This window comes from Papio anubis, chromosome 7 (assembly GCF_008728515.1).
Source record: "Papio anubis isolate 15944 chromosome 7, Panubis1.0, whole genome shotgun sequence".
NCBI lineage: Eukaryota > Metazoa > Chordata > Mammalia > Primates > Cercopithecidae > Papio > Papio anubis.
The window spans coordinates 158349198-158375746 of record NC_044982.1 but is presented as its reverse complement, the minus strand read 5'-3'; the positions used below and the strand labels follow the sequence as shown (position 1 = coordinate 158375746).

The 26549-nt window shown below is 41.4% G+C and overlaps 1 protein-coding gene and 1 long non-coding RNA gene across 3 annotated transcripts in view; both read left to right on the top strand.

The window, feature by feature from the left end:
- The window catches only part of LOC103885679, a 36382-nt gene extending 14037 nt beyond the window's left edge, over window positions 1-22345 (top strand). Inside the window, exon 2 of the long non-coding RNA XR_648927.3 lies at window positions 20575-22345. This is a non-coding gene — a long non-coding RNA (uncharacterized LOC103885679). The remainder of the gene's footprint in view (window positions 1-20574) is intronic.
- The window catches only part of GABRG3 (gamma-aminobutyric acid type A receptor gamma3 subunit), a 556557-nt gene that overhangs the window by 194811 nt on the left and 335197 nt on the right, over window positions 1-26549 (top strand). The gene's annotated exons all lie outside the window — the stretch shown is intronic.

The window sequence follows — 26549 nt, the reverse complement described above, 5'->3', positions numbered from 1 at the left end:
CAGAGTCCTGGGGAAGAAAGATGTTACACAGAGGAAAGGGAATGTTAGTGAAAAGATGCTTCTGCTATCATAGACACTGCAGACCAAAAACAATGGAAAAAAATATCCAAAGTACTGATGGAAGAGGAAGAGAGAGAGGAAAGAAATCTTACGAACAAAAATCCTATATCCGGGAAAATACCTTTTAAAAATAAAGGTCAGATCAAGCTATTTTATGATTAACAAGTGAGGGAATTCATTTCTAGCAGAATTGCATTGCCAGAAACAGTCCAGCTTCTTCAGACTGAAGGACAGTTATACCTTGGATGGAAACTGGAGTCTACTGAAGCAGTGGAGAGCTCAGACAGATGCTGACATGTGGGTAAATATGAAGCGCTTTCTCCATTCCTTCATTTCTTTAAAAGATGTTTGGCCATCTAAAGCAAAAATAGTTGAGTTTATAACATATATAGAAATGACATATGTGACAGCAATAGCCCGGAGGACAAGAGAGGGAAAATGAAAGTATACTGTTGTAAATCACGCAGACCATATAATGTACACACAAGGTATTCTTTTATAGTAGATACTGATAAACACATACACATGTATATTGATATATATATGTGTGTGTGTATATGTATATATACTATGAACCCTAGAGCCACCATTACAAACAACACTGTGAGGTAAAGCTTAAGAGTCAATAAGGGAGATGCAATAGAAACTCTAAAACGCTCAGTTGATCCCAAGGAAAACAAGAGAAGAAGACAGAACAAAAAACAGATGGAACAAAGAAAAAAAAGTAGCAGGATGAAAGACAGAAACATATCAGTAATCACATCAAGTGTGAACAGACCAAAGGCCTCAGTTATATAAGTTCAGTCCATCAGTTTCCCAGTGGAGGTATCAGTGCTCTTGATTATTTTGAGAACATGACAGTGGAGGTATGTTCCATGAATCACGTGAATCATGTAAAGAATGTAACAAATAAGATGTGGGCAAGAAATATATGATCTCATTTTCATTTTCGTGGCACTTTTCCTTAGTTGTCCTGAGTGTTTAAAATGGAAAGACTGATGTAAAAATGTGCCAATTACCAGTGTATTATTTATGCGTCCCCAAATAGATTTTGAATCTCTCATCTCAAGCAATTTTCAAATTGAAAATATATAATTACTACTTTCAAGTCTGTCCCTTCCAGATTGGGCTTTTAGCACTCGCTCTTAGCTGACTCAGACGATTCATCAGGTGACAGAAAAGCAGGGAGTGGGGCACTGTCTGGTGCTGGCTGAGGATGCTGGGGACGAGAGGAGAGGACCGGTGTCTCACAGCCATGATGCTCAGGTTCACTGCTCAGTAGGTTTTGGGGGTGGGGTGGGAGCCTGGGCATCAAATGTTTCTGCTAAAATATAGTCCATACACCTGGTAGGACTAATAAAACATCAGGCTTGTAGAATCCAGGCTTCTAGTTAAGAAATGAATTATAGCTTTGAATATCTGCATCAAATTTTTAATCATGGAATCCTTTCACTTTATTTCACCTTGTCTCTTAGTAGTAAATGAAAATTATGTTTTTCTTTCCCCTGGCTTACCAATGTGAAAGCTAGAAATAAAGGAACAGTGTTGTACATAGATGCTCTCATTCAGTCACTACAGCTGATGGAAATGCCCAAGACATATGCCCTGTTATCACTTTTCTCCCCAAAATGTGTGTATGTGTGTAATCTATCTGTCTGTCTGTCTATCTATCTATCTATCTATCTATCTATCTATCTATCTATCTATCTATCTCTATCTATCCATCTATCTATATACACACACATATATATACACACACACACACATATACATAATATAATATATATGGAGAGAGAGAGATGCTATACCAACAATTAGGAAAATAATAGAAAGAAAAATATATTCCTTCTCCTGTCACCTGACACCATAGCTTTTGTCTGTTTCTGTCTGGTATGTGCCTATATTCTTAGAGATGTTACCTAGGTCTTAGGCCACCCAAGGTACATATGTGTGGTGCCTGCTTGAGCCAGGCGCTGCCTTTCTATGTGCAGTGAAGAACTATAAATAAGGGAGATCTTAGCTTCCAAGGTGTCTGTCTTACCTAATTTTCTATGACTATAGTGGAATATGCAGACTGGGTAATTTATAAAGAAAAGCTGTTTATTTGGCTTTTGGATTTTGGAGGCTGGAAAGTCCAAGAGCATGGTGCTGGCATCTGGTGAGAGTCCTCATGAGATGGAAAGTGTCACATGCTGAATAAACATGCAAGACAGAAAAACAGGGCCAAACTTCAATCAGGAGCTCGCTCCTGTGATAATTGACCTGTTGATCATGGCATGAATCCATTTGCCTGATAACCTCTTAAAAGCTATGCCTCTTAATCCCATTACAATGGGAATTAAATTTCAACATGAGTTTTGACAGGACATTCAACCCATAGCAGTGCTCAAAGGAGAAGAGTATGTATGTGGAGCAACAATGTGATATGACGAGGCTAGGACAGTGTGGACAGGTGCATGGAAGGAAGTGTCATGGTAAATGAAGCTTTGCACAGGATATGACGGGGCTAGGACAGTGTGGACAGGTGCATGGAAGGAAGTGTCATGGTAAGTGAAGCTTTGCACAGGATATGAAGGGGCTAGGACAGTGTGGGCGGGTGCATGGAAGGAAGTGTCATGAGAAGTGAAGCTTTGCACAGGTCCTTGGAGTAGCCCTTTTGAAATCTTGGAAGTCTCCTTAGTTCTTAGCGTGCTTGTCACTTGGTGACTTTCTTGGCTCTAGAATTCCTCTGGGGATTGTCAGGACTGGACTCTACACTGATCCCGCCCCTGTCTCCCGCCACCACCCTTTCTTTCTCCCTTGGCTCTGAGTCCTTCACTTGACGTGTATGAATGGGATTGTTTATCCTCAAATTTGTGTACTGCACTTTTACAAATTAAACTCCCCTGTGACGCTCTGCTGCCCACTTCCACTGGCTGTTTGGCACTCAGAACATCGTTACCTGATCTCCTCTCTCCTCTAGCTGCAGGAAAAGACCTGGTCATCACCTCCTGCAGTGTCCAGGTAGTTAATACATACGGCCAGCATGCACTTGCAACCTTAGTCCACAGTGAGCCAGAAGTGGCCACTGAATCCCTTTTAGTCAAGTTAAATGTGACTGCAGACCCCGTTACCCAGGGCAGGTGCCTTCCTGCCCTTCCAGGTATCCAGGGTTAGTCTTGGTATTCTCCACTTCTGAGAAGGGCCTCCACTCCATAGACAGCGTCATCGTCCAGGTCTATGCACCTGGAAGGAGGGGTCTCATTCCTCTCGGGCCAACTGTGATCCGGGATTAATTAGTGGGTCTGAGAACAGCCACCCTGAGTGAACCACACAAATGAGGCCACCAGCAGCAATTTGTACCCTGCGTCATTTGGGTGGCCTGAATTCCACTCATTCATCTGTGAATGCACTTAAAGAAACACTCCTTCTTCCCGCAAACCTCACTCTGGGGTTGGGAGGGCTATGCTTCATCAAATGGTTAGGTTCATCTGCTGTGACAGTGCATCTTAACACTCCATTCTAAAAGTCTAGAATCATTTTCTAGCTCTAAAGTTGATCTGTCAGGGCTTCCTTCTTGTTGTATTTTACCTACCTAACATTTCAAAATGTTCTGGATGTGATCTACTTTATCGATGCAGAGAAATGGATGCGATTAGAGTCCCGTTAGCAGTACAGCAAAGAACTATTGCATCTGAACAGGGCTGCGGCACTGAGAGAGTAACTCAAACTTACATGCCCATTATACCTCCTCCTCGGTTAATTATTCTAAGCCATCTGGGTATGGGTTGATTTAGTTTTATTGAGAAAGATTTTGAATAGCATTCCTTGCTCCAAAATATTTTAAGAGTTTACTTTTCACCTGTACCTAATTATAAATATGTATATTTGGAGTACTTTTCCCTTACTGTAACACTTGTAAGAAAAATTCATTGGGAAACATTTAGACCAGACGTGGTACCTCATGTCTGTAATCCCAGTGGTTTGAGAGGTCAAAGCAGGAGGATCACTGGAAAAGAGTTCAGGATAAGCCTGAGCAACAGAGCAAGATACTATTGCTACAAAAAAAAAAAAAAAAATTAAACATTAGTTTGGCATGGTGACTTGCACCTGTAGTACCAGCTCCTCAAGAGGTTGAGGCAGGAGCATCAGCTGAATTAGAAGTTACAGTGATCTATGATCATGACTCTGCACTCCATCCTGGGCAGCAGAGTGAGACCCTGTCTCTGAAAATAAAAAAAGATGATAAAATGTTTAAACACCTACAACATCAAAGAAAACAGTATAATAAAACTCTGTTTACCCATCATCTGATTCAATAGCTATCAAGATTTTTTTGCACCTTTTGATATTTTTGATGGTGAAATATTTTAATGCAAACTCAGGCCTCTTATTATTTTGCTCCTACATACTTGAGAATTCATTGCTAAAAAATACAGACTTAAAAAAAAAAAAAAAAAAAAGAATGGCAATGTTACTATACTACCAACACAATTAGTAGTATTTTTCTGGCATCATGTCATACCCAGTCCATATCCAAAAACCACTGTGTGGTTGCTTTGTTTAAATTAGTATCAGACTGTCCAGTGCATTTGGTGATACCCACATGTCTTTTGAGACATGTCCTTGATTCTCAAGCATTGATTTGTTCAAAAGATTTGTCTGCTTGCTTTCTCATGGTGTCATTTAACTTGTTCTGTTCCCCACATTTTCTGCATTTCGTATGTTGTAACTCATCACAGGCCATTTCTTCGTCTTTTAATAGCTAGAATCCTTGGTACAAAGCAGCTTTCCCTCATCAGTTAGAACTATTTGGTTCCCCCAGAAAGCCTCTTGTACAAGAAAGGGAGGATAAATGCTGAAATCTCTCCCTTTAATTGCTAATTTGTTGAGTGGGTAGTGCCCTAGTTATCTCCAGTGTGGACCAGTAACTGCCTCTCTTTCTCTTACACCTTGTTGACTCTCATTATAAACTTGTAGGTCCTTATGTGTTCAATGCGTTTTAATCAGATACCATCATTACTCTATGTGATTCTCAGATTGTCCTATCTTTGGCTGATGGAAGCCCCTGCAAGTTGGCTCTCATGACTTTTGACCTCTCCTTAGTGGTCCTTAGGCATCAGACGGTGTCCCAGCATTTCTGTACATTTCTTTACCAAACCCTAGAGTAGGTTGATCCTGTAAGGGGCTCTGTCCCTCTCAGTGGGGAATGGTATTTAGAAAACACCATCTGGCACCTTGGGCGTCACCATGTGGGCACTGGGCATTGCTATTAGGTTGTCACAGTTTCTAGAAACTTCATTGCTCAGAGCTAGGAAATACGTATTGTTTAAAACCAGTCAGGACCAAGGTTGGCCCCTAATTCTGTGTCTCTCGGTCTTCCATGGGGCCTTCTTCTGAGGATGATGGGCTTTGCTCTTGTGAGCTCTCCCTGGCATGTGCTTCCTGTGCACCCCTCCCACCTAGGGCACTGGCTGCCTCTCTTACCCCAGGGCTTCTGCCCTGCTCGAGGAAGGTTCTACCTCCACCTGCAATGTGGAGCCTGCAGGACTCCCCCAGCCTTGTCACCACATGCTGTCGTATTGCCCCTGGTTTGGGGGGTATGTGTTTGTGGATAGCCTGTGGGGTTCACGTGTCCCTTGCATCATCCATAGCCCTTACGCTTTGGTGCTAACCCCTTGCCGGGCTCACTGAAGTAAGTGCTATGGCCACACTACCAGTATTTGCGGGATCAGGGGGTTTCCTGATACTTTTTTGTTTGTTTGTTTGTTTCTAAATATATCATCCATAGGTTTTTCATATTATCCTGTTAATCTGTTTGGCTTGCAGTAAGAATCTGGGAAGATTCAGAAACACTGCAGCCACCCTGATTCCATTGCCCAGTAATAATGTCTTTAACTAAAATCGTCTGATTAGACAAGAGCTAGACATGAGCCTCTCATGGGGACATTACTGGCATTCCCAATGGAGATGATAAAACAAAACAAATGGTAAATGGTAGGAAGCATGGCCAATGGGCCCACAGTGCTCCAGACATCCCTTGAGATTGCCCTGGAGAACAGACGCCTGCATTCTTTCTCCTGCACAATGCATTCTGACTTTTGTGCTAATAATAATTTAGTTGTTGCTTTAAACATTCTAGTTCACCTGTAAGTGCTGGTTACAGTGAAGGAAAAGAGACATTGTTCCTTCCTCTGATCAGCCTGCAGAGCCTCCTCAGAGAGGCCTGGGCAGCAGGCCCGGGGCAAATTATGTACCAAAAAAGGCTTAGAGAGTCAAATCAGCTACTTTGCTTTAAAAAGGCATAGGGCATCAAGTTGGGATTCTGGCCTATGTAACCAGTATGCTGGGGGAAAAAAAAAATAGAAAACAAGTCAAAAATGCATTCGGTAGCTTACATTTGCATGCTAATGAAAATTAAACCAGTTCTTTTTTTTTAACTTTAAGAGACCATATAGCTTTTACTATGCTAATATGTAATGTGACTTTCTCAAAGAGCTAGCCTTCAGCATTTCCCATGCTAACTTAAACCCCTCATCCCTTTTTATGCCTTTATTTTAAGAGCTCCATCTCTTTCTAAATCCATGCTCCCAGGAAGCACTACTGCAGGATGAGTGCTGTAGGGTCTATTGTGCTTATTAGCACCAAAAACCTGAGTTCCATAAAAGTAATAGTATTTCTTTTCTAACCACCCATTTTCTAAACCAGTGTTTACTGAATAGCTTAGTGTTGTTCTAGGTTATGCCAAAGGATCTTAAGCTTAGGACTCTGCTTTCAAGGAGACACAAGTGTTAATGAATCATGATAATAAAACATGAGGAGTACTAGCAGTTATGGTGTATAAGGAACTGCAAGTGAAGGCATGAGTGATCTTGTGTTAAGAATAATTCAGTTGTCACTTTAAACATTTCTAGTGATTGACTCTGCCTTAGAAAGTCAGGAAGACTGCCCAGAAGAGGTGACCAGAAGGTCCGAGTTCCAGAACTTGCATGAAGGTCCTGGGCTTTGTTACCCTTGCCCTAGCCAGGCATCATAGGACATAGGACAGTAGCATTGATAGAGGCTGGCATGGTGGCTTTTGAAGAAAGTGTCTAGAGTGGAAAAAGACTTAGGGCATGCCATAGGGTGGGAAGCAGGGAGCTGGGGATGGGCAGCCCAGCTATCTGGATTTACTATTGTGTGCTGGAAACAGAGCTTGGAAAATGCTAGAGATGAGATGCTGAACTCACTGAACCCAACAGGTTCTTGCTCACCTCATAGAAAACCTAATACACTGAGACAGCAGTGTTGCAATAGAGAGAGAGTGTGTTTAATTATTGCAAAGCTATTCAGTGGGAGAACAAGAGACATTTTTATCATCTTTCTCCCCGAGAACTCAGAGGCTAGGGTTTTTAAGGATAACTTGATGTGCAGGGGGCTAGAGAATAGGTACTGCTGATTGGTTGGGGATGAAGTCACAGGAGTGGCAACGCTGTCTTTGTGTGCTGAGTCAGTTTCTTGGGCAGCAGGTCATAGGACTGGTTGAGTCAGATCCTTGGTATGAGTCACATGTCCAGGGGGGTCAGTTGGTTGCCAAAATGCAAAAGTCTGAGAAATATCTGAAAACCAGTCTCAGGTTTTACAATAGTGTTGTTATCTAAAGGAGCAACTGGGAAAGCTAAAAATCTCGTGGCCTCCAGCTCCGGGACTCTTGAGTGGTAAGCAATTACAGAATAGCAAGCTAGGGGGCAGTGGCGGCGTATCGTCTTACTATGCCTGTTTTAGCAGGATTCAAGCCCCTCCCATAATCCTGACCTCGGCCTTTCGCTAGTCTTACAAAGGTGGTTTTAACCCCCAGAGGGGGTCAGTTTTGGGAATTATCAAAACTGGGTCAATTATCATTCTTGCTTCAAAGTTAAGTTATAAACTAAGTTCCTCTCATAGTTAGTTTGGCCTGTGCTCAGGAATGAACAAGGGCAGTTATCTTGTGAGGTTAGAAGCAAGATGGAGTTCACTGAGTTTGATTTCTCTTGCCGTTATAATTTTTACAAAGACAATTTCAACTGTTTAATTTTAAATAAGGTAGCAAAATAGCATCAGAGACTGTGTCAAAGAAAACCAGAGCTGGGCAGTAGTGAAAGCAGTAAAACCAGATTTTATTTAGGACTATTGCAGTAAGGGAAGAGAAGCCTCAGAGTAGAACTGGGCTCAACTCTGGGCACAGCATGGGCACGTAGGAATTTATAGCCACTGAGCAGAGTGGTGGTCAGAGGATGGAAAAATGACTAAGAAGAAACATCAAGTGGAAGGGAGATCCTGCCCAAACCCACTTAACAGGACTCTTGCCGGAAGCAGGCCAGGGTGATAAGACATCCCTGGGGGACGGTGGGTGAGGAGCCCAATCAGGTATTGAGGGAGGTCAGATACCCAGATGGAGGATTCTTGTTAATACTGGATTACACAGGGATGTGCACAGGTGGGCCCTGTTGGAGAAAAGGTTCAGGAGCCTGACTAAAGTTTGGTCAAGAAGAGAATTTTTGTCAGCTGTATCTAAGTTATTAACTCTTGGGCTAATGGAGTATTGTGTGGAAAGAGTTGGTGGTTTGGTTGTGTGAGTCACACCTACCTGGTTGTCTGACTAGTTTTTATAGTTCACTCGTTGGGGGATGCTCCTTAACAACTCTGATGTGCATGTTAATCTCTTGACAAAAACTCTGCAAGGATGCTGGAAAGACTGGCTTCAACAAATCATGGAAAGCCATGTTTGGCGTATCACAGGTTCTCCACAAGTGATAAGTATTATTGACTCATTTAATACTCTTGGTAAATGAACTGTAGGGGCCAAGGCAGAGCTTTCTCTTTGGCTCTCTGAAGGTTTGCTGAAAAGTCGGTTCACAAAAGGAAGGTTAATAGGAGAAAAGACGTACACATTTATTTAACATGTACACACGATAACCTTCAGACCAAAGACCCAGAGATATGGGGGAGGTTGTCTGTTTTTATAATTAGTGTCAACGAAATATGGACAGTTGTGTAGAAATATGATTAAACAAAAAGGGTGTGATCTAATGGTCATAGACTGAGTGGGAAAATACAGCAAGGCCTATCGGTCTAGATTCTTCTTGGGTTCTCTGAAAACATATTCCTCTTTTCTGGGTATGAGGCAGGCCTCTCTCTGGAATGGAGGTCTGTTGACCTATAGTCAAACAAGGTAGGGCAGATAATTTCTTTATGGCCAGGTTTTACACAGACAGGGCAGAGCTAAGGATAGGTACATAATACTTTTTAGGGTTTATGGCTGGCTTTGTAGGAAAACAGGTTCTGGTTTCCGTGACCTGCCTTGGGGAAGAGGGATTCTTATTTCTATGGCAGCCTCAGAGGAGAATGGGACTGAGAAGCGGTCAGGAGAAAGTCAGAGAAAAACTTTTCTTTTGGGGGCCTTCATTTTGGGGTATTGTTTTCTATCCCCAATAAAATAAATAAACAAAGTCATGGAAGCTTACAAGTCAGAAATTATGAAAATTTCATCCTCTTCAGAAATTCAAAACAATGCCTGTATCAGAAATACTGCTAACTCCTATCATCAATGCACTGCTGTGATTTGCCATTTCAAACACGCCCCGCGTGGCAATCCGCCTTCCCCTCAGGAGCAGCTGTAGCGATTTCCCACACGTGGCCGATGCACACTTTATCAATGTGTCCGTGAGAACAGCACACGGGCCACAGTGAGATCGTACGTGTCCGTGAGAACAGCACACGGGCCACATTCAGATCGTACGTGTCCGTGAGAACAGCACACGGGCCACATTCAGATAAATGCGTGTCGGTAGGGCTGCGGGCCACATTCAGATGTGCGTGTCGGTAGGGAGCAGCACCACGGGCCACATTCCAGATGTGCGTGTCCGTGAGAACAACACGGGCCACATTCAGGAATGGTCGTGTCGTGGGCGCACTGGCCACATTCAGAATAAGGCGTGTTGTGCTCTTTCCATTTTGTTGATAATGATGCCCTCAGTTTTGTAATTGCTTGTTTACCTTGTTTGCGTAAAATCTTCCTCTGATTTTTGTGATAAAATTTTGCTGGCTTTATGCTTAGTCTGACTCTAAGAAATTTATCATTTTCTCCATTGGTAGAATATGAAACTTTAAGCAAGAACTACCCAAGTGAGCAGTTTCCAGTTTCAAATTGTTCAAAATTCACTCATTTCCAGACTACAAAGACACACAGAACCCTCGAGTTCTGTTGTCCTGCCAGAGGTCCATTCATCTTGTATCTTCAGAAGTTTTGTTTGATTCTCTATTTGTTGCCATCTGTTCTGTGCCTTTTCATGGTGTGCATTTTGAATGCTATGGTAAAAATGGAAGCCAAAGATGCACTGGGTCTTTGGAAAAGAAAACTATAGTGATTAAAGGGAGGAGAGCTGGGCAGAAGAGAGACGATGAGGTCCTTTTGGACCGTGTGTGTATAAAATATGCTGAATGTTTGTGCCCTGTTACCAGAGTGTTCTCTTGATTCACAGTTCGTCACCTCTTTGCTGAGGCTGGACATGGCTCTGAAGAGCCGCAACACTTCTCTCTGGCAGTGTGTTTTGCACACCCACGGGTACGTGGAAGTGACTGAATGGCTTTCTGCAGAGCCACTGCCTGATTGAACATCTCCGTGAGCCTCGGCCTTCCCCAGGAGACCGCGGGGCTCATTGTACTTGTTTTACCAATTACAGAGCTCACCAAGAAGTTGTCCAGGCCCTGGGGGTGAGAGACATAAATTGAGCCTGCCCATCATGAACACACACTTTTTCTGAAGGGTGTTAGCATGGTCTAAGTGAAGTTTGTAAACCACTGATGTAGAAGAGGGAGTAGATGTACATTCTGGTCACAATAGCAACTAGAGTAAATGGGCAAATGGCTTGAGTGAAAGGGAAAAAAATGAGATTGAACAAGAAGAGCAACTGTGGAATTCTTCAGGTTATGACTGCCGTGTGCTTTGAGGCAGTGTGTTTGCATCCTGAAGTCACGTTGTGCATCCATTGTCATACTCGGGACTCTCTGCCTACCCTGTGTTTGCACCAGATTCATCACGAAGCATCGACTGCTGTGCTTCCCTCAACAAACACTGCTCCATGTATACCCTCAGGCTCAGCTCATTGCTCTAACCATGTCATCCTGACTCACTCAAATTTACCTCGACTCAGATTCTGTTTCTAGGTGAACCTACACATTGTGTGCATGTGTGTGTCTGTGTGTGTGTGTTCATGTGTGCACACGTGTGCACCCCAGGTCAGTTCTAGCAATAATCAAAGAACAGAAACCTATTTTCTCTCATTATTTTCCTAATTTCTACTTGATACCTCCTGGCCATAAATCCACCGACTAATGCTCTTATCCACTCACATTTTGTCACTATCAGCATATATATCCCGTGTGGCCACTGAAAAGGGTCTTATCTTATGTCTGCTTAGGGCTGGAGGCTTGGAGTAACCAACCTAACACAGGATTATTGTTCCGGTTTAGTATTTTAGAGCTGAAATCCCCTCTCACTTTGGGTGTTACGTTTAGCTGCTGAATTGTGCTGACTTCTTCGGAGGGCCGCAGTTCACAACTTCATGAGATGGCACAGGGCAGTAAAGGCCTAAAGGGTTGAAGGGCCGACCTTGAATAAATATGTGTCCATGAAAGCTCTGTGGCTCCCAGCAGGCAGGGCCGGAGGCATTGCACGCAGGCACCTGTGGGGAGGAGCAGTTTGTGGCAAGCAGACTTTCTACATGGGGAAGGACCAATGTTAGCTGCTCACAAGCACAGGCAGTAGGTTAATTGTCTGCAGAGGTTGTAGAATCAACACTCCCCAGGCTGTCTCTCATCAAACCCCAAAGTCCTTCATTCTAGAGATTTGCCGCCAGGGAGAGAAAAACAAGAGGTAGTTCTCTTACCCATGCACACCTTTGTTTGGTAGAGGCTCCACCAGGACTCTTGTTTTGGGGTAAGATTTGTATGAGATTTCTATCCTAATACAAATGGCTGGGGATGACGCAATGGGGAAGGCGGTAATACCGACTTGTGGCTGCACAGAGCCACCATACTGAGGGCATCAGGCTGATGTTAGGCCTGGAAAACAGGTTTGAAGATTTCAATCTGAATGAATTTCTCACTCTGTTTGTTCTATGCTGTATGCAAAGCCATCTGGCTCTACACGTACATCCTGCCCATGTCTTTGTGGAAGCAGTTGTTTCTCTTTCTCCTGTGTATCTATGGCAGATACTTACTCCTCCACTTAATACACACACTTTGAGTGGCTGCTGCGTGCAAGCATTCCTGTAAGTGATGGTCGGAAAACAGCAGTGAACAAAAGATCCCAACGCTCAGAAGTGAGGAGTCTGGTCATGTTCAGATTATAAGGTCATAGCTAAGATGTTTCCGCGTTTTTTTTATTCCTCTCAAACTCTACCAGATACTTAGTGATCTTTCTCATCCAGTTCTGTACACGAGAAATCATTGTGAATTCTTCAAACTACCAAACACCACTGTAACCTAGCATATACTATAATATAATTTCTACTGTAATATGCTATATTGTATATAATACAATAATATCATATGGATGTAACTGAAAACAAAATGCAACCCCACTGCGGGTTAGTAGTAAGTAGAGAGCATCCAAGGTGATTGTAGACCCGGATGTTAGAGTGGTGTGCTGGAGCCAGGGAAGGTGCAGATTCCAAGACATCAATTTCACATCGGCTCTGGGGATAACAGTGCCTGGTGGAAGGCACTGTCTGCAGTTTCTCCAGCTGAGTTTTAGGCCAGGTGTTCTATGCTGAAATGCAGGCAGGTGCCTGGGAAGCCGGGGTGGCTGGACTAGGTAATTCACTCTCACTCACTCGTCATGTGAGGTTGTTATCCGAATGTGTGCAGTATTTATTCAAAATTACAGGTGATAAAATGCCATGGACCTAAGAAATTACTCTCAAATGCTAAAGACTTTGGCAGCTGCATCCATGGATTGTCCAGGTTTGGCTGGGCTGTATGATTTTTGTAAATGATGTTTAAGAGCATGTAGCAGGAAATCAAGCCAACTGTGTTTGAATGTGAACCTGCCATGTGAAAGCAGTGACTTTAGAATTGGACACCCCTGGGCTTCTGTTCCTGTTCTATGAAATGGAGGTAATGATTCTCTGTGCCCAGTGTGGTCCTGAGAGTTGAATGAGATGACAGGAGGGGGTGCTTAGCTGAGAGGCTGATGCATAGAAAAGCACTCCCCACAGGGCCGCCAAGCAAAGAGATTTGTGCTGAAGTCAAGTGCTCCACTGGATGTGCTGTACACTCGCTGCATTTGCAGCTGCTGGGAATCGAAAAGGGCTTCTGCTGGGGGCCAGGCGGTGTGGAGGCTCAATGACCTAATGAACAGGATGTCCATTTGGCCGAGATGAGCTGCTCCTGGTGCAGGCCACTAATGGGAAACCAATGTTTACCGGAAACCTGCAAAATCATCCTTTGATAGCTGAGGATGTTGTCTGAGGGTGAGATCAAGCCAAATAGAGCGAAAACAATAGCAAGAACATAAAACTTCCACTTTTATGAATCATTTTTAGCTTTCAACGAAGAGTGATCAATTCATCTTAGCGAGAAGAGCCTTAGGTGGTTGTTTTCTTTAAATCCTTGATGTCTAATTTGTGAGATATTATTTTACAGATGACTTTTTTTTTCAATATTTTTTCCTACGAACAGGCAGTGAAATAATCAGCCAGAGTTTAGTGGGTGACAAACATGCTTTATTTTCTTTCTAATGTGTATCTGATCATGTTGTTGTATATCTGAATACAATATAAAAAAGCTATCTTACTCTCCCTGGGCCACAGAACAACTGGAAAGGAGAAAATAAAACAAAGCATTAGGCTTGGCTTTGCAGCTTATGTTTAGCTCCTGGCCATGAGCTGATGGCAGTGAAAAAGGAGGGAAGGAGTGACGGAGTAGCCTGCCTGAGGTTGCACAGCTGTGTCAGGAGCTGATTGAAAGCCGGGCAGCCTGGATCCAGACTCCATGATTTCATCCACCACACTGCACATTTAATTAACAAAAGTATTATTGTGAAGGGGGTGAAGAGGTGATTGAAATAGCACTGGACCTTAAAAAACTGTTGAAGGCTGTTTTATTTGCCTATTGAAGCATGCATTATATTCTTCTTTGAATTATTTAAAAAAACAAACATTGGAGTTCCAGAAGTAATGCACAAATATACAGTTCCAATTAAAAATAAGTATAAAGAGCAGAGAGGTTCTGTTATGCAAGAGGAATTTTTCCCTCTGTTACTCATCCACATAATCTTGTTCCTTTCCTTTCAGGCAAGCTCTGTTAACAATTTTAAGTATATTAATCAGACAAATGTAATATATATTTAATCTATGTGTTTTAAATGCATACGTTTGCACATATTACTCTAAGATGTTCTCTGAGGGATTTTCCTATGCATGATTATTCATCACCTCACATTTATTCATCACTAACTCTATGCCAGGCACTTTCCCTGTACCATTCTGAGTAATTAACTCTTACCTGGGGACTACTGTAACAAAAGACATTCACAAGAGAAAAACAAACAGGAGTTTATTAACATGCGTATTTCATAGACACATGGGAGATAGCCAGGGAGCGAGTCATTGTCACTGAGGTGGCTTAGAACTCCAGCTTATGTAACATCTTCACAATGAACAATAAAGTTTTAGAGAAGTGACAAGACAAAGATAAAGGACCTTGAATTGTTAGGGAATGAAAACAAATGGGAAACTAATGATAGATCAAGGCTGGTAAGGTTTGTCGTGCACATTCCTCCGCTGCGGTCTCCAGGCTGAGAAGGATATCTAGTTGTTTTCAGTGGTTACCCTTTTCTTTCCCTGACAGAAAGGGGAACAGGGACATTTCTGAACATTTACATCCTGTTTTCAGGCAAAGAGGGCGAGGGCAGAGAGTTTTTCTCTGGCCTCTGTATCTGGATTCTCCTCGATTGCCTTCAGTTCAGAGTAATCTTTATGCCAAAACAGCTTATTCTGCACTGGCAACTGAAAATATAGGTATGGTCATTGGTCTCATGAAGCTTATGCTCTGGTGGAGGAGGCAGAATTTTTAGTTTAAAGAAAGCAGCAAACACAAATAATGAAAGAAATTGTATAAAATTGTTGTTGTTAATAAATTTGAAATGTTTGGTAAAATTCTCCAGTGAAACCATCTGAGTTCAAACACTTATTTTGAGGAGGCTTTTAAATTATGGATCCAATTTATTTAATGGTTAGAGGACCATACAGGTTGTGTTTAATGTAGTTTGAATTTTGGCAGTTTGTGGATTTTGAAGAATTGGTCCACTTCTTTTTAATTGGCAAATTTCTGAGTGTAATATTTTTTATGGTCTCTACCATTATCCTTTTAATGGCTGCAAGAGGTGTAGCAAGATCCTCTGTTTCACTCCTGATATTTGGCGATTTGTGTCTTATTTTTTTTCCTTTGTCATTCTTGTTCGATGTTTACTGTTTGCATTGACTTGAAGAACCAGCATTTTGTTTATTTGATTTTTCCTCTATTGTTTTCTGTTTTCAGTTTCATTAATTTTCTTATTTTTGTTATTTCCTTCCTTTTGCTGACTTTAGGTTTATTTTGCTTTTCTTTTTCGTGTTGCTTGACATAATAATTTAAATTATTGATTTGAGACCTTTCCTCTTTCCTAATGTAAGCCTTTGCAGCTATGAATTTCTCTCTCAACAATGCTTTAGCTGCATCCCACATATTTTGATATGTTATGTATTCACTTTCATTCAGTTCTGTGTACTTTTAAAATTTTTCCTTTGACATATGTTCTTCACCCATAGATTATTTTGAAGTGTGTTATTTAATTTTCATGTGTTTGGATACTTCCCTTTTGTCTTTCTCTTCTTTATTTCTCTTTTGACTTGTTGTGGTCAAAGAACATACTTCTTTCGTGTGTTTTCAATTATTTTAAAATTCTTGAGATTTATTTTATGCTGCAGGATATGGAATATCTTGGTAAATATTTTACATATGTTGGGAGAAAATGTGGATTCCAATGTTACTGGGTAGAGTTTTCTGTATATGTCAATTAGATTCTGTTGGTGGATTGAGTTGGTCAGATTAATGTTCTTGATAATTTTCTGTCTAATGGTTCTATCAGTTGTTTAAGTAAGGTTTTGATGTTCTCAATGATAGCTATAAATTTGTATCTTTCTTCTTCAGGCCTATTAGTTTTTGCTTCATGTATTTTGATGCTTTTGTTTGGTACATATATATTTGAGATTGTTATGTCTTCCTAGTGGAACAGTCTTTTTATCATTATTTAATGTCCTTTTGTGTCACTAGTAATTTTTTTCTCTGAAGTCTACTTCATGAAATATTAATATAGACACTACTGCTTTTTCTTAAAATTAATTTTATTTATTTTTTCATACTTTTACTTTCAACCTACCTACCCTGTGAAGATTCTGTGCTGTTGAATTTGATGTGAATTTCTTATAAACAATATGCAGTTGCATCAAGATTTTTAAAAGGTGTGTCTTTTAAATGTATTTAAATCTTTTTTTTTTTTCAAATTTTATTGTAGAATCAGGATACATGTGCAGGTTGGTAACAAAGGTATATGGTGTCATGCTGGGTTGGAGTATGAATGAATCTGTCACCCAGGTAGTGAGCACAGTATCCAATAGGTAGCTTTCAGCTCTTGGCCCGCTCCCTCTCTCCTCTAGTAGTCCCCAGAGTCTATTGACCCCATCTGTACGTCCATGTGTCCTCTTACTTACATGTAAGAACATGTGGTATTTGATTTTCTGTTTCTGCCTTAGGTCACTTAGGATAATGATCTCCAGCTGCATCCATGTTGTTTAAGGGACACGACTTCATTATTTTTTATGGTTGCATATTATTATATGGTATATATGTACCGCATTTTCTTTATCCGATCTAGGTGTTGATGGATACGTAAGTTGACTCCCTGTCATTGCTATCGTGAATAGTGCTGCGATAAACATTTGGGTGCATCATATGTCTTTTTTGTAGAATGATTTATTTTCCTTTGGGTATATATCCCGTAATGGGATTGCTGGGTATAATGGTAGTTCTGTTTTTAGTCCTTTGAGAAATCTCTAAACTGCCCTTCACAGTGGCTGAACTAACATTTTCACCAACAGTGTTCCCTTTTCTCTCCAGCCTTGCTAACATCTGTTATTTTTTGACTTTTTAACAAAAGTCATTCTGATTGGTATAAGATAGTATCTCATTGTGGTTTTGATTTGCATTTCTTTGATTACTAGCAATGCTGAGCATTTTTTCACATGTTGTCTTCTTTTAAGAAGTGTCTGTTCTTAACCTTTGCCCATTTTTTCATGGGGTTATTTGTTTTTTGCTTGTTGATTTGTTTAAGTTACTTATAGATTCTGGATATCAAGCCTTTGTCAGATGTATAGTTTGTGAATGTTTTCTCCCATTCCGTAGGTTGTCTGTTTACTCCCTTGATAGTTTCTCTTGCTATGCAGAAGGTCTTTAATTAGGTTTCACTTGTCAATTTTATTTTGTTGTTGCAATTGCTTTTCAGGACTAAGCTATTCAATTCTTTGCCTTGGCTAATATTGAGAAGGGCATTTCCTAGGTTTTCCTGTTGGATTTTTATAGTTTGAGGTCTTATATTTAAGTCTTTAATCCATCTTGAGTTGATTTTTATATATGGTGATAAATAGGGGTCCAGTTTCAGTCTGCTGCATGTGGCTGGCTGACCAGTTATCCCAGCATTATTTATTGAATAGAGAGTCCTTTTTCCATTGCTTGTTACTGTTGGCTTTGTCGAAGATTAAATGGTTGTAGGTGAGAAAACAACACCTAGTTTTCTGTTCTATAGGTCTATGAGTCTGTTTTCATACCAGTACCATGCATTTTGGTTACTGTAGCCTTGTAATATAGTTTAAAGTTGAGTGATGTGATTTTTGCTTAGGATTGCTTTGACTGTTTAGGCTCTTTTTTGATTCCATATGAATTTTAGAATTATTTATTTAATTCTGTGGAGAAAATGGCATTGGTAGTTTGATAGGAACAGTGTTGAATCTGTAAATCGCTTTGAGCAATATGGCCGTTTTAATGATACTGATTTTTCCTTTGTCCATTTGTTTGTGTCATCTTTGATTTCTTTCATCAGTGTTTTGTTGTTCTCCTTATAAAGCTCTATTCCCTCCCTAGTTAGCTATTTTCCTACATATTTTATTCTTTTTGTGGCTACTGTAAATGGGATTGTGATATTGATTTGGCTCTCAGCTTTGATGTTATTTAAGCCATTTACATTTAAGGTAATTATTAGTATATTAGGAGATACTAGCATTCTAGTTGCCATTATAATATTTATTTTCTCTGTCTCTCATTCCTATGTTTCTTTTTACTTGTTTTCACATGGATTACTTGAATAGTTTTTTGAATTTAATCTTAATTTATTTATAATGTTTTTCAATATCTTGTTTTGTATGATTTTCTTAATGGTTACTGTAAGAATAAATACATACATAATTAACTTATAACAGTCTCAATGTTTTACCACATTGAGTAATGTATGGAAACTTTACTTTCATTCAGTTCCCTAGTCTCTCCTTGCCTTTTGAATATAATTATCTTAGGTATTTCCTATATATACATTGAGCACAACATCAGATGGTGTTATGATTCAACCATCAAATACTGTTTAAGAAACTCATGAAAAGATGGATTGTCAATTATATTTTTATTCTTACTCTTACATATTTCCATACTCCTCTTTCTTTTCTGAAGTTCCAGACTTTCCTTTGTTGTCATGTCCTTTCAATGTAGAGAACTTCCTTTAACAACTCCTTAAGGGATATTTCCTGGGCACAAATTTGCTTGATAGTTCTTTAGCTGAGAGTGTTTTTATTTGTCCTTCATTTCTAGAGGTATTTCTACTGAATGTAGAATTCATAGTTGACAGCTCTTTACTTTCAGCACTTGAAATACATTGTCCAATTTTCTTCTAGCATTCATGGTTTTAGATGAGAAGTGTGTTATCATTTGCATTTTTAAAAACTATATGCAATGTGTTATTTGTCTCTGGCTGTTTTTAAGATTTTTTACCTTATTTTTTATGATGATATTTCTGGGTATGGATTTTGTTGGGTTTATTTTACTTGAGGTTTGTTTAGCCTCTTGAATCTGTAGGCTTACATCTTTGACCAAGTTTCAGAAGTTTTCAGCCATTATTTCTTCCAGTACTTTCAATAGTGTTTCAATCCTGTCTCTCTCTTCTCCTTCCAAGATTCTGATAGTGTAAAAATTGACTCTTTTGAAATTGTCATATTAGTTCCCTGAGAATGTTTGTTTGTTTATTTATTTATTTTAGAATCTACTTTCTTTTTGTGGTTTAGATTAGGTAAAATAATTTTAATCTGTCCTCAATTATATACAGTCTGTCTTGTGGCATCCTCACTATTAAGCTCATTCAGTGAGTTTTTAAAAATTGTGTTTACCATATTTTACTACAATTTTCATTTAGTTATTTTCTGAGCTTTTTCTTCTTTTAGGAATTTCTTTCAAGAGGATGAATAACTGCTTGTTGAAGCATTTTCATGACAACTGCTTTAAAATCCTTGTCCAACAATTTCAGCATCTGTATCATCTTGATGTTGGCATCTGTCGATCTTCTTTTCCATACATCTTGTGACTTTCTGGTTCTGAACATGATGAGTAATTTGTTTTTTCTTTCTCTTTCCCTCCCTCCCTCCTTTCCTCCCTCCCTCTCTCTCTCTCTCTCTCTTTCTCTCTCTTGCTCTCTCTTTCTCTTTCCCTCTCTCTCTCTCTCTGTCTCTCTGTCTCCCTTTCTTCCTTGTCTTCTCATCTTGTCTCGCCTCACCTCACTCTGTCACCAGGCTGGAGTGCACTGGTGCAGTCTCAGCTCATTGCAACCTTTGCTTCCCAGGTTCAACCGATTCTCCTGCCTCGGCCTCCTGAGTAGCTGGGACTACAGGCATGCACCACCACGCCCAGCTAATTTTGTATTTTTAGTAGAGACAGGTTTTCACCATGTTGGCCAGGATGGTCTCTATCTGTTGACCTCATGATCTGCCCACTTGGCCTCCCAAATAGCTGGGATTACAGACGTGAGCCACCGTGCCTGGCCATGTTTTTTTGTTTGTTTTTCTTTTTTTTTGAGACAGAGTCTCACACTATTCTCCAGGCTGCAGTGTGGTGGCGTGATCTCAGCTCACAGCAACCTCCGCCTCCCAGGTTGAAGTGATTCTCCTGCCTCAGCCACCTGTGTTGCTGGAATTACAGGTGCCCACCACCGTGCCTGGCTAATTTTTGTATTTTTAGTAGAGACGGGGTTTCACTGTTTTGGCCAGGCTGGTCTCAAACTCCGGGGCCTCTTGTGATCTGTCCATCTGAGCCTCCCAGGGTCCTGGGATTACGGCCATCAGCCGCCGCACCCAGCCAGCATGATGAGTAATTTTCTATTGTAGACTGAAGGTTTGGATATTACATTGTGAGACTCTGGTTCTGTGTATTCTTTTTTCACAGGCATCTCCCTGTGGAGGTGTAGTTGGAAGGCCACATGACGCTGAATGCTCAGCGTCCCTTCAGTCCCATGGACACCAGCCTTGCAAGAGTGGAGCAGCAACCCGATGTCTCACTGCAGATGGGGCCAGTGGCGTTTCAGCTCCATCCTAGCCCTGCTAATACATTCCTGACATTCCTGGTCACTTCTTTTGTCTGATTTCTTCCTCTTATAAATAACACTCTCTTCCTTATACCACTGTTTGGCATCCTTTATGTTTGAGTGTCACCAAGACCTTGCTCCCTGCTCCCCTCAGCCTCCATCACCAAGACTTTGCTCCCCTCAGCCTCCATCACCAAGACCTTGCTCCCTGCTCCCCTCAGCCTCCATCACCAAGACCTTGCTCCCCTGCTCCCCTCAGCCCTCCATCACCAAGACCTTGCTCCCCTTCTCCCCTCAGCCCTCCATCACCAAGATCTTGCTCCCTGCTCCCCTCAGCCTCCCAGAGCCCTCCTGCTCCTGCTCTTTCTCTCCAGGCCCTGGCCCAACTTGCTGTCTGCTCAAACTGTGCACACCGTGAGCTGCTGGGAGCTCTCTCAAGGCTCAGCGTTGCCATTTCTTTGCTTAAAATGCCAAAGTGTCTTCCTATTGCCTATCAAATTATGTATAACCTCCTTCCTAGGGAATTAAGGGCTCTTGTTTCTAAAATATGCTCTAAACTGCCTCTCTGCCTTTTCTCGTTTAAAGTGAAAACCTCACAGATCAGCATATTTATAGGAAGACCTTATTATGTAATTTAATAATAATTCCTACTTGGATCCTCTGTGGCAGGTACTGTGTTATGTCCTAACAGACATCATTTAATTCATCTTCATAATAATCCAATGAAATAACAGACACAAAGAAGTTAAGACTTCGGGCTCTGCGGTTGTCAGCCCCCGGTGCAAATCCCGTCTGGACCGTAGCTCTTGCTCCTAAATATGGGCAGTAGCCTCAGGATTGTTGTGAAGCCTAAAGAAGGTAATGTGTAAGAGCTTCCAGCATGAGGTGCTGTGCACAGTAAGCATTCAGTAGGTAATGTGGTTGCTGCTGTTGCCAATGTTTAGCATTATTGCTGTGCTTTAGAGTGAGGCCCAGTGAGGTGAAGCAAGTAGCCCAAGAACACACAGCTATGAAGTAATAAAAGGCGGATGTCACACTCTGCAGCGTTAAAAGCACAGCGTGTGAAAAGGAATGGATGGGACCATCCTTCACATTCCTCCCAGGTATCTACAGACAGGCCCTGATTTATGCTGGTTTGAATTGTGATTTTTTTAATTTAATCTTGGGTTTATTGGTGTATTAAATGCATTTTGGATTCCTGATACTTTGGACTTATGATGGATTTATTGGGATGTATCTCCATCAGAAGTCAAGGAGCATCTGTACTTATATGAAAACTCTAGACCAAAGACTGAAATACACTTTTCATTTAAAATTCAATGTTAGCTATCCGCTTCTGCCCCAAGCAGCTTTCACGATGCAACTTGCCTTTTTGATCCATTATGTGAGCAAGAAGTTTGTGTTCACAGAAGGGCTTTTTGAGAATACTAATGGCGCTCTCCATCACAACTTAAGCAGCCACTCTATTTCCTTTAATATCATCAGTGCCATGTGAATGAGAGAGCCACTGCATGAGCCCTGGAGGCAGTGACCTTCAGGGTTGATGTGCTTAGGATTGGGGTGATGTTGAGCGGTGCATTTAGAAGTAAACATCACACTTGCATTTTTTTTTTTTTTTTTTTGTAAACTGTCTCAAAAGAAAGAATTAAGGATAAATATTGCTTGGCACAGTTTTAGAAGGAATGTTACCAGTTCCTGTTTGTACCTCTGGTAGAATTCGGCTGTGAATCTGTCTAGTCCTGGGCTTTTTTTTGATTTGTGTAATTACTGCCTCAATTTCAGAACTTGTTATTGGTCTATTCAGGGATTCAGCTTCTTCCTGGTTTAGTCTTGGGACTTTAGTGTATGTGTCCAGGATTTTATCCATTTCTTCTAGGTTTTCTAGTTTATTTGTGTAGAAGTGTTTATAGTATTCTCTGATGGTAGTTTGTATTTCTGTGGGATTAGTAGTGATATCCCCTTTATTATTTTTCTTGTGTCTATTTGATTCTTCTCTCTTTTAATCTTTGTTAGTCTGGTTAGCGGTCTATCTATTTTGTCAGTCTTTTCAAAAAGCCAGCTCCTAGGTGTAGGACATAGGCATGGGCAAAGACTTCATGACTAAAACACCAAAAGCAATGGCAACAAAAGCCAACATTGACAAATGGGATCTAATTAAACTAAAGAGCTTTTGCACAGCAAAAGAAACTATCATTAGAGTGAACAGGCAGTCTACAGAATGGGAGAAAAATTTTGCAATCTATCCATCGGACAAAGGGCTAATATCCAGAATCTACAAGGAATTTAAACAAGTTTACAAGAAAAAAACAACCCCATCAAAAAGTGGGCAAAGGATATGAACTGACATTTATCAAAAGAAGACATTTATGCAGCCAAAAAACATATGAAAAAAGATCATCATCACTGGTCATTAGAGAAATGCAAATCCAAACCACAATGAGATGCCATCTCATGCCAGTTAGAATGGTGATCATTCAAAAGTCAGGAAACAACAGATGCTGGAGAGGATGTGGAGAAATAGGAACGCTTTGACACTGTTGGTGGGAGTGTAAATTAGTTCAACCATTGTGGTGATGTGTGGTGATTCCTCAAGGATCTAGAAGCAGAAATACCATTTGACCCAGCAATCCCATTACTGGGTATATACCCAAAGTATTATAAATCGTTCTGCTATAAAGATACATGCACACGTGTGTTTATTGCAGCACTATTCACAATAGCAAAGACTTGGAACCAATCCGAATGCCCATCAATGATAGACTGGATAAATAAAATGTGGCACATATATACCATGGAATACTGTGCAGCCATAGAAAGAATGAGTTTATGTCCTTTGCAGGGACATGGATGAAGCTGGAAACCATCATTCTTAGCAGACTAACACAGGAACAGAAAACTAAACATCACATGTTCTCACTCATGAGTGGGAGTTGAACAATGAGAACACATGGGCACAGAGAGGGGGATATCACACACTGGGGCCTTTTGGGGGTTGGGGGACAAGGGGAGGGATAGCTTAAGAGAAATACCTGATGTAGGTGATGGATTGGTGGATGCAGCAAACCACCATAGCATATATATACCTGTGTAACAAACCTGCACGTTCTGTACACGTATCCCAGAACTTAAGTATTTAAAAAGAAAATAATTAAAGATAAATAGAGCCAAAGGTTACTGGAACAAAGGAACCACATGTTGACAGACTGCTTGGTTTTTTATTGTGGTGTTAGGAGAGCCATTATGTGAGTCTGGTCCTGGAAGTGATGTACTCTTCTTTTAAATGAATTTGTTCCTTACTGCAACAAAACAAGATTTCCCAGAATATTTCTCAATGCTGGGATTAACTTGATTCCCATTTGATGGAATGCGAGTGGAAGAGAATGTGTTCCCCAGTGGGAGGGTGAGGACTCTCGCCCAGAGTGAAATAGCCACTGGAGTAGTTTGGATATTGGTCCCTTCCAAATCTCAAGCTGAACGTGATCCCCAGGGGCCTCGCGGGGGGTGTTTGGGTCATGGAGGTGGATCCCTCATGAAGGGCTTGGTGTCCTCCCAGTGGTAATTGGTGAATTCTTGTTCTATGAGTTTACGAGAGAGCTGGTTAATTAGAAGAGCCTGGCGTCTGTCTTGCTCCCTCTCTCGCCAGGTGATGTGCCTGCTCCCCCTTCCTTTCCACCATGAGTAAAAGCTTCCCAAGGCCTCACCAGAAGCCAAGCAGATGCCAGGCAGATGCCAAGCAGAAGCCAATGCCTTTAGAACCATAAACCAAATAAACCTTTTTTTCATATTAATTACCCAGTCTCAGATATTTCTTTATAGCAATGCAAAATAGACTAAGAAACTTACCCTTTAAAGTTTTTTGTCTGGTTTGTATTTTGTTTTGTCTTTTCTTTTTTCCTTCTTCCTTCCTCCCTCCCTCCCTCCTTCCTTCCTTCCCTCTTTCCCTTCACCCATTTCTCTTCCCTTCGTCCTTCTCTCTTTCCCTTCGTCCTTCTCTCTTTCCCTTCATCCTTCTCTCTTTCCCTTCATCCTTCTGTTTCCCTTCATCCTTCTCTCTCTCCCTTCCTTCCTTCCTCTATTCCTCTCTTCCTGGATTTCTCCTTTTCTTCCTCCCTTACGTTCTCCCTCCCTTCCTCCTTCCTTCTTTCCTTCCTTTCTTTCCAGAATCCTAAAGCTTTGCCTCTGCGTCTTCCAAACAAAAAGTAAAACAAAGCAACAAGTGGGATTAATGTTTACCCGCTGCTCTGTGGCCACTAAAATAAGTTGCAGTGGGTATAGAACAGTAATGTTTGTTGACTGACATTGCCTATGTGCGGTTACTGACCTGTGAACTTTAAAGTTAGTTTACGTGGGGGCAGGCATGGCTGTCACACTCACCCTAAATCTTCTGGCTATAACAGAGGTGGAATTCCATGAGCCCTATTAGAAACACTGCCTTCTCATTCTTCACTCTTAAAATACATGCTTCCTTTTGGGAGTTTTACATGAAGTAAAATGAAAATATCATCTATGTATTTCCAGGGTGGGCCTTTGAATCAAGAATGCAGGCTGTTCCTGACCTGTGTTAGGTGCTGTGTGCAACCTCGCCTCTCCAGGTGCCCCAGACACATTACTGAATACAGCAGGGACAGACCCCTCCTTCGCAGAGCTCATTTTCTGGCACAGGCAAAGTTGACCCTTTTCACCTCTTAGAGGAGGAGGTTGGCAAAGTTTTTCTGTAAAGGGCCAGATAATAAATCCTTGAGACGTGTGGAGCAGTGGGTTTCCATGGCACCTACTGCGGCCAGCAGTGAAAGCAGCTGTAGCTTATGTGCAATGATGGGCATGGTGACGTCCCAATAACATTTTACTCACAAAAACTGGCCTCAGGGTGAACTCAAGCCCAGGTGTGCTACCTGTGGGTTATAGTCTTCACTCCTGACAGAAGTCCTTATTTAAGGCCTCTAGATTTTCTTCACTATAAATGTTTTATTGAGGCTGCCTACCCTCCCGACTGCTTTGAGCTGTCTCCAGCTTTTTAGCTCATCCATACTTCATGAGACACAAAGAACAGCATGTCTGCATTCTGTGTACAGATACTCAGCCTTCTCCATGCCCTGCCTCTGAAATAGTCTCCATTAATCTGAACGAATGTAGAGTAGGGGAAAGAAATAGAGCAGAATATTTGTGTTTAGCCCTTGTCTGCTTGGCTAACGGTGTCTGCTTTGATTTCTCAAGAAGACTTTAAAAAGAAACCATTCTCTGTTGAGCACCTGTTGAGTTCTGGGAGTGTGCTGAGTCCTCGGAATACACAGCTGCAGGACACAGCTTCCTAACCCTCAAGTATGGACAGGTCAGGGAGCGAGTTAGACAAGCAGATACTCAGCAGAGGTGAACACAGGGAGGTTGGCGGACAGAGCTCAACATCCAATGCCAGTGGGGCAAGGGGAGTGAGGGGAGGTGTGTGTGTGAGAGAGAACCACAGAGAGAGGGAGAAGAGAGAAGAAGAGGAGAGAGAGGAGAGAGAAGAGAGAGGGAGAAAGAGAAGGAAAAGGAGGATGAGGAGGAAAACAGAGGGAAATAAAGGAGGAGAAAGTGAGAGGGAGGGAGGAGGGAGGGTGCACTGAGGAGAAGCAGCGGAGATTTCCATTAAGGGGCTGTAACACTTTCATCTTGAGAGCTGGATTAGTCCAGAGAAGAGGCGCTGTTACGTGGCATCCCTGTAGGGTGTGTAGGACCTGGCTTCAGCCAAGCCACGTGGGGTTTAGGTCACAGAGGATGTGGGTCTCTGGCCTTTTATCCTTTTATTCCCCTTTTAGTGCTGTTTAGAGTTGGAATAATAATGAACTTATAATTCTAA